The sequence below is a fragment of the Hemicordylus capensis genome, chromosome 5 (genome assembly GCF_027244095.1).
Source record: "Hemicordylus capensis ecotype Gifberg chromosome 5, rHemCap1.1.pri, whole genome shotgun sequence".
Classification (NCBI taxonomy): Eukaryota; Metazoa; Chordata; class Lepidosauria; order Squamata; family Cordylidae; genus Hemicordylus; species Hemicordylus capensis.
This window is the reverse complement of record NC_069661.1, coordinates 26,771,228-26,778,994: the sequence shown is the minus strand read 5'-3', so window position 1 is coordinate 26,778,994 and position 7,767 is coordinate 26,771,228. Positions and strand designations below refer to the sequence as shown.

The following is a 7,767-nucleotide window of genomic DNA, read 5'->3' as shown; positions in this document are numbered from 1 at the left end:
TAGATGAAATTAGTGAGAATTTGAGGCTTAGTGGGGGCCGCTGCAGTTTCCAGTCCCAGCCAAGTCCCACTGCCCAGCCCTACTCAGTCCTCAAAGGGGAAGACTAAACAAAGCAATGAAATGTTGCTTACCATGGGCATGAGTATGGCATATAGACTGTAAATTCACAATCCGGTAATGACAAAGAGGTCAAATTTCTAGATATACTGAATGACTGTGCCCTAGAGCAGTTGGTCTTGGAACCAACCAGAGAGAAGGTGACCTTGGAATTAATCCTGAGTGGCACCCAGGACCTGGTGCTTGATGTCAGTGTCATCCACCCTTAGGGAAGAGTGACCATAGTGAGATCAATTTCAGCATCCATGCAGGGAGGGAATCACCAAGGAAATCTGACACAGACACTTTGAATTTTAGAAGAGGAAACTTCTCCAAAATTAGCTGTATGCTGATAAGAAAGCTGAAAGGGGAAATCAGGAGAGTCACTTCACTCCAAAATGCATGTAGTTTACTCAAAACCACAATACTAGAAGCCCAGTTAGATTGAATACCCAAAAGGAGGAAAGGTACCACTAATTCCAGGAGGATGCCAGCACAGCTAACAGGTACCATCAAGGAACCATAAAAGGGAAGAAGACTTCCTTCCAAAATTGCAAGGCCTGTCCAAATGAAGAGAACAAAAAGGAACACAAACGCTGGCAATAGAAATGCAAGGTGACAATAAGGAAGGTGAAAAGAGAGTTTGAGGAACATTTAGCTAAAAGCAGCAAGGGGAATAACAAAAACTTATTAAATTCATCAGATGCGGAAAACTGCCAGGCAGGCAGTTGGACCATTAGACAATGAGGGAGTGAAAGGGATTATGAAGGAGGATATGGAGGTTGCAGAGAAGCTAAATGAGTTCTTTGTGTCAGTCTTCATGGCACAGGATAGTATACCTGGACTTCCAAAAAGCTTTCGACAAAGCTCCTCATCAATGACCATGAGGTGATTTTCATGTTCGCCAAATAGCAGGCTAAGGGAGCCTAGCCCGCTTTCTGGCGACCGTGAGATCCACTGGGTTGCTCTCCAGCGGGTTACCCACTTATGGAGCCCTCGCCTAAGCCCAGGTTTGCAAAGCGAGCACTCCGCGAACCTGGGCTCTACTTTCGTGTGTTGCCGTGGCTGGCTCCATGGTGTAGCAACTCAAGAGGAGACCCTCGATTGGTAGGCTAAAAAGCAGCCTCCCGGCTCGAGGGTCTCTCCTGTATGCTCTATGCACTCACGCAGAGGATGCTGGAACTTCCGGGGGCGGCGTTGCCAACGATCCCCGCAGCCCCTGCAGGCTCCATGATGGAGACGGCAGTCATGTGGGCGGCCAATCTGGCCACCCGGGGAGGGCTTCATGATCATCTAAGCCCGCTCTCCCCACAAACCCTCTGGAGGCGGGTCTCACCAATCGTGAGACCCTCCTCCATGTGTGGATTGCTAACTGGTTGAAAGGCAAGAAACAGAGGGTAGGAATAAATGGAGATTTTTCACAATGGAGGAAAGTAAGAAGTGGGGTCCCCCAAGGATCTGTATTGGGACTGGTGCTTTTTAATTTATTCATAAATGATCTAGAAGCAGGAGTAAGCAGTGAGGTGGCCAAATTTGCAGATGATACCAATTTTTTTAGCGTAGTGAAATCCAAAACTGATTGTGAGGAGCTTCCAAGGGATCTCTACAAACTGGGTGAGTGGTGGAAAAATGGCAAATGCGGTTCAGTGTTAGCAAGTGTCAAGAGATGCACGTTGGGACGAAAAACCCCAACTTCAAGTATATGTTGATGGGATCAGAGCTGTCAGTGATTGACCAAGAGACTGTCATGCCCCTACCTGAGGACATTGGAGAGGAGTGGGAGGCAGGTGACTTACTAGAAAGTAGGGAGGCACCTGAGGAGGAGGAGCAGGCCGGTAACATGAATGGGAGAGTAACTGAGACAGGTTGGGGCGAGTGTTTGGCACAGGAGGGCCTAGCAGGGCTGGGTGATCTTTGAAGAGAAGGGTTAGGATCTGAGCCAGAGTTTCAATGGCCACTATCTCCTTGAGAACGCAGACGGGGAAAATGTCAGCAGCAGGTGAGGGAATTACAAAGGACTAGTCAGCTGGCGGGAAGGCAGAAGCTGGATTGAACCTATGGCAGCTGGTGGGGGTGGAGTCTTGATTAAGTGCACCTGGCTGCTGACTATAAATCGGGCAGTCTGTGCCTTGAACAAACTGCTGGAAACAACACATCAAATCTGCTTGGCGCTTTTGATGGAGAGATTGTGACTTTGGAATTTGGGCTTCCCAATCCTCACTGGACAGCTCGTTGAAAATGTCGACTCAATATGCGGGAGCTGTGAAAAAGGCCCATTCCATGCTAGGGGTCATTAAGAAGGGAATTGAAAATAAAACTGCTAATATCATCATGCCCTTATACAAAACTATGGTATGGCCACACCTTGAGCACTGCATACAATTCTGGTCACCACATCTAAAAAAGGTCATTGTAGAACTGCAGAGGAGGGCAACCCCGATGATCAGGGGCCTAGAACACCTTTCTTATGAGGCAAGGCTACAACACCTGGGGCTACTGAGTTTATTAAAAAGATGACTGCGGGGAGAAATGATAAGAGGTCTATAAAATTATGCATGGTGTGAAGAAATTGATAGAGAGACATTCTTCTCCCTCTCACATAACACTAGAACCAGGGGGTCATCCCATGAAATGGATTGCCAGGAAATTTAGGACCAGCAAAAGGAGGTACTTTTTCACACAATGCATAATCAACTTGTGGAATTCTCTGCAACTAGAATGTGGCAGCCAGGTTGGTCTCTGGGTCATCTCCGAGAGACCATGTCACTCCTATCTTAAAACATCTACACTGGCTGCCGATACATTTCCAGGCAGAGTAAAAGGTTTCGGTTATAACCCACAAAGCCCTAAATAGCCTGGGCCATGGATATTTAAGAGAATGTCTTCTTTGCTATAAACGGCACCGCTCATTGAGATAATCTGGAAAGGTTTGTCTGCAGTTGCAACCGACTCATCTGGTAGGTAATCCGGACGGGCCTTCTTCATTGCTGCCCCGAGGTTTTGGAACACACTTCCTGCTGAAATAAGAGCCTCCCCATCTCTTACAACATTTAAAAGGGTAGTCAAGACGCATTTGTTCACCCAGGTTTTTAATTAGATATGTTTTAAATGTGTTTTAATTCTGTTTTAATTGCATTTTAATAGTTTTAACTTTTTATAATTTAATAAAAAGTTGAAAACTACTAAAATTTAGAAGTTTTTAAAAGTTAAAAGTTAAAACTATTAAAAAGCTATTAAAAGTTAAACTACTAAAAGTTAAAACTATTAAAAAGCTATTAAAAGTTAAACTATTAAAAAGCTATTAAAAGTTAAAACTATTAAAACTATTAAAATTAAAACTATTTAATATGTTTATCTTTATTGGTTAAAATATGCTAATTAATTAATTAATTAATTAATTAATAGATGTGGTGACAGCCAACAACCTGGATGGCTTTAAGAGGGGTTTGGATAACTTCATGGAGGAGAGGTCTATCATTGGCTACTAGTCGGAGGGCTACAGGCCATTTCCAGCCTCAAAGGCAGGATGCCTCTGAGTACCAGTTGCAGGGGAGTAACAGCAGGAGAGAGAGCATGCCCTCAACTCCTGCCTGTGGCTTCCAGTGGCATCTGGTGGTCCACTGTGTGAAACAGGATGCTGGACTAGATGGGCCTTGGGCCTGGTCTAGCAGGGATGTTCTTATGTTATTCAAGTGTGATCTGCATTTCCCAGTGAATTGGTGCAACAGAGGCTGAGAAAATAATTTTTCCAATTCTCCTCAGTTAGCTTGAGGTTCTGGAAGGACAGCTTGATAAGCCAAGTAAAACATACAGAGCAGGGTCAACAGTACAGCCTGTTGCGAGCCTCAGAGTGCAGTGGGGAGAACAAAAGTTCTGGTAAGAACTCATCTGCTTACTTTCCTTTGACTATAATCCTAACTGATAATTACCATCTTCACAAGTTAGCCAACTTGCACCTCAGGCACCCTCCATCTTGAACTGGGGAGGATGACATCAGCACAAACTACACTGGTGAGTGTCCCTACAAATGTGCAAAATCTTGTCCCAATTGGTTAGGCAGTTCACTTGCACCTAAAATGTTCATGCAGCCCTACAACTGTATCAAATTTAGTCATAGGGGCATAGGAAACTGCCATATACTGAGTCAGACCATTGGTCTATGTAGTTCAGTATTGTCTTCACAGACTGGCAGCGGCTTCTCCAAGGTTGCAGGCAGGTATCTCTCTCAGCCCTATCTTGGAGAAGCCAGGGAGGGAACTTGAAACATTCTGCTCTTCCCAGAGTGGCTTGATCCCCTGAGGCGAATATCTTGCAGTGCTCACACATCAGGTCTCCCATTCATATGCAACTAGGGCAGACCCTGCTTAGCTATGGGGACAAGTCATGCTTGCTCCCACAAGACCAGCTCTCCTCTCCAAATCAGTCAATGCATTGCAAAATGTATACAGACAAACATCTTTCTGGGTGATCTCATGAGCTTACTTTCCTTAGAGAAAATGGGCTGAGAAAACAGGGGGACAGAGAAAAATTGAGGACCAGACCCACCCTAGTTGGTCTCTGGGTATTGGTCTCCATCAGTGATGTCCATCCATGTCACTGGACCATGAATAATTTTGCCAATTGAGAGCAGTATGTACTTTAGCAGTATCTGCCTGCTATCGTTCAAGCTGCAGATGAAGCTTCTGCCTCAGTTTCAAGCTCCCATTTCCAGCAATGGACACAAGGCCTTGGAGTGTAAATCCCAGCACTGAAATGGTTTACTGGATAAATGTCTGGTTTTCTAGAATCCTTAGTGGTGTCTGCCCATGCTGTTGGGCTATACCTAGTTTTTCTGACTGAGCACTGGGTACTTCCGCAATACTTCCCTGTTGTACTTCAAAACCCAGATGAAGTATCTAGTTCCACATCACCCCCCTTCAATTCAATTCAAGCAATGGACAATATGGCCCTGGATAACCCAACCCCCATTCAAGCTCTGGACTTGGTTATGGTGACCACAGCCCCCAGCCTGCGACTGGTTCCTAAGATTTGTGAGACTGGAGGGCACGTTTTGTTGAGCCGAGAAGAGGTACCATATTATGAACTGGTCTCACCCAAGTTTCCTACCAGAGAAAGGCATCTCTCAAAAGGAAAAGGAGTTTGCATTTCCATTTCCAACTATTGCATATCTCTCAATGAAGCCAAGGGACAAAAGGGCGGGGGGAGTTGCAGAACTGCTTCAAGTCACATTAACAACAACCACCAGTGAAAATTCTCTTACCACGTGGCATGAATTCAGTTTTGCAAGTATCTTCATCGGGTTCACACTCCTTGATGCATGTTTTGCAAAAGAGCACCCCTGGCTTCTCACACACTTGACATCTTAAAGATGCCACTGCAAACAGGAGAAAGATTGCAAAAGCTCAGGGCTACACATATAAGGTCTGTTCTCAGACATAACATTACAATATTAAAAATATATTTATATAGCCCTTGAATCAGTCATCCTTGAATGTTAAAATAAACTGCCTGCATCTGAAATGTGTAGGTTATAAATCAATGAATAAATAAGAGCTGATCTTGTGGTAGCCAGGATGAATAGTCTCCTTGCTAAACAGGTTCTGCTCTGGTTTGCATCTGAATGGGAGACTACATGTGTGAGCACTGTATGATATTCCTCTTTGAGAATGGGGCCACTCTGGGAAGAACAGAAGGTTCCAAGTTCCCTCCCTAGCTTCCCCAAGATAGGATCAGAGAGACTCATGCCTAAATTCTTGGAAAAATAACTGCCAATCTGTGTCGGCAATACTGAGCTAGACGGATCTACGGTCTGACTCAGTAGAAGGCAGCTTCCTATATCCCAATATTCCTAAATTCTTCTGTGTAAGAAGTAATTAGAATAAAATAAAAGCTAATTTATTTATTTATTGCATCATTACAGCAGCTCATCTCACTGGAAGCTTGGAGATGTCCCAGGAGAAATCAAACCTTCTCTTTGGGGCAGCAGTAACTGTGTATCAGTTGGCATTCTGTTGGAAGGACTGAAGCAAGGGAAGGGACGGCACTTGGATGCCTGAGACTGAGCTGTTCTTAGCAACCCTTTTACGAGTTGCTGATGGGTGGATGACATGCCAAGTCCACATGGAAAAGCACAGTGTACTTGTGTGTTAAAGCAAGTGTCCAGCTTCCGTGAACATTTGTGCTGTGGTGCAGGTACATCATTTGCTGTACCACCCTTCCTGGGCCAGCTGCTCTATTGGGGATCAGCCTGTTTTCCATGTGGGTTTGGCATGTCAGCCACATATCAGCAACTCATATAAGGGTTGCTAAGAACAGCTCAGTCTCATCCACACATAGATTCTGTGTGTGTGACCATCACTTGAGGAGGCTGGAGGGAATCAGAGCAGAGCTGCACCAACCAAGGCAACTGAGGCATCCAGGGTTTGGCTTGGAAGAATTTATAGGCTAAGGGCAGGAGCAGGGGCGTAGCTAGCCCGCCGGCGGCCTGTGTGCAGCCGCGGCAGGCGCCCCGATAGCCCCGCCCCATCATCTGACATCATACGCAGGGGATAGCCACGCCCCCGTGTCTGCCGTCAGACACGGGGGGCGTGGTCTGGCTCCCGAACGGAGCCTTGAGGCTCCGTTCGGGAGGAGCAGCTTAACTGCCGAAGGGGCCATGTGGCCCCTTCAGCAGTTAAACAAAGGCTGGTGCTGCGTTCGCAGCAAAGCCCACAAGAGGCTCTTCCCTGCAGGGGAGAGCCGCTTCTGGGCTGCGTTGCGAACGCAGCACCAGTCTTAGCTCCTGAAGGGGCTGGGCGGCCCCTTCAGGAGCTAGTTAGGCTGGTGCTGCATTCTCAGCACCAGCCTTTGTTTAGCTCTCGAAGGGTCCGCGCGGCCCCTGCTCTGGAGCTAAACTCCCGCCCCTGCATTTGATGTCAGACGTGGGGGACGTGTCAGAGCCGCTAATTGCGGCTCATTATTGGGCGCGGCTCGGGTTCTTTGAACCTGTTCGCCCAATTATAGCTGCACCCCTGGGCAGGAGCCCCAAGGCAGTCCCTGGAAGAACCAGTTCCATTGGTGTGAGAAGTGATGGAAATGGAGCCCACATGATTTCTGAGAAGTCCCATCATGTGAGATGGGAATTCTGTGCTGAAATCAGGACGTGTCTTTCTGGAACTCCATGCAGTTATGCCAGGTTCAGCTGCCAGTTGTTCCTATTTCACCACCATAGATGCAGGAAAACACTCACCTAGACCACAAAAGAGGGATCACTTTGTACATCACACGGTCATCTTTTCACAGCCATCCAGTACCTTCGTGAGTTTTTTGCAGCCCTGAGCCAAGTTGTTTGTTTCATTTCTCTGTGTTCCCCCTTAAAAAAAGAATACCTGAAATCCTGCCCTTCAGTATAATTAGCTCATATCCATGCTCCAAATGTCTAGCAATTTTTTTCCAGTTTTGTTTATTTACCCAGTGGCCTGGCCTGTGCTTGCTCCAACCCTGACGGTTGGAGCAAAAATGATTCTGTTCTCTATAAAATTTTACACCAAACACAGAGAGCAGGTTTTTATTTGTCACGCCGTCTTGTTCTGATCATTATTCAGGAAGAAATTAATCCATGCACCAGGGGCGTAGGGTTCTTGGCTGCCATTCCCTGGGCTTTACCAGCATGTGCTCCTGGAAGTGCTGACT

At 46.3% G+C, this 7,767-nt stretch overlaps 1 protein-coding gene across 1 annotated transcript in view; it reads right to left on the bottom strand.

Annotated features, from left to right (window-relative positions):
- LOC128328119 (melanopsin-like) overlaps positions 1-7,767 on the bottom strand; it is a 474,329-nt gene that overhangs the window by 400,479 nt on the left and 66,083 nt on the right. The window lies entirely within an intron of this gene.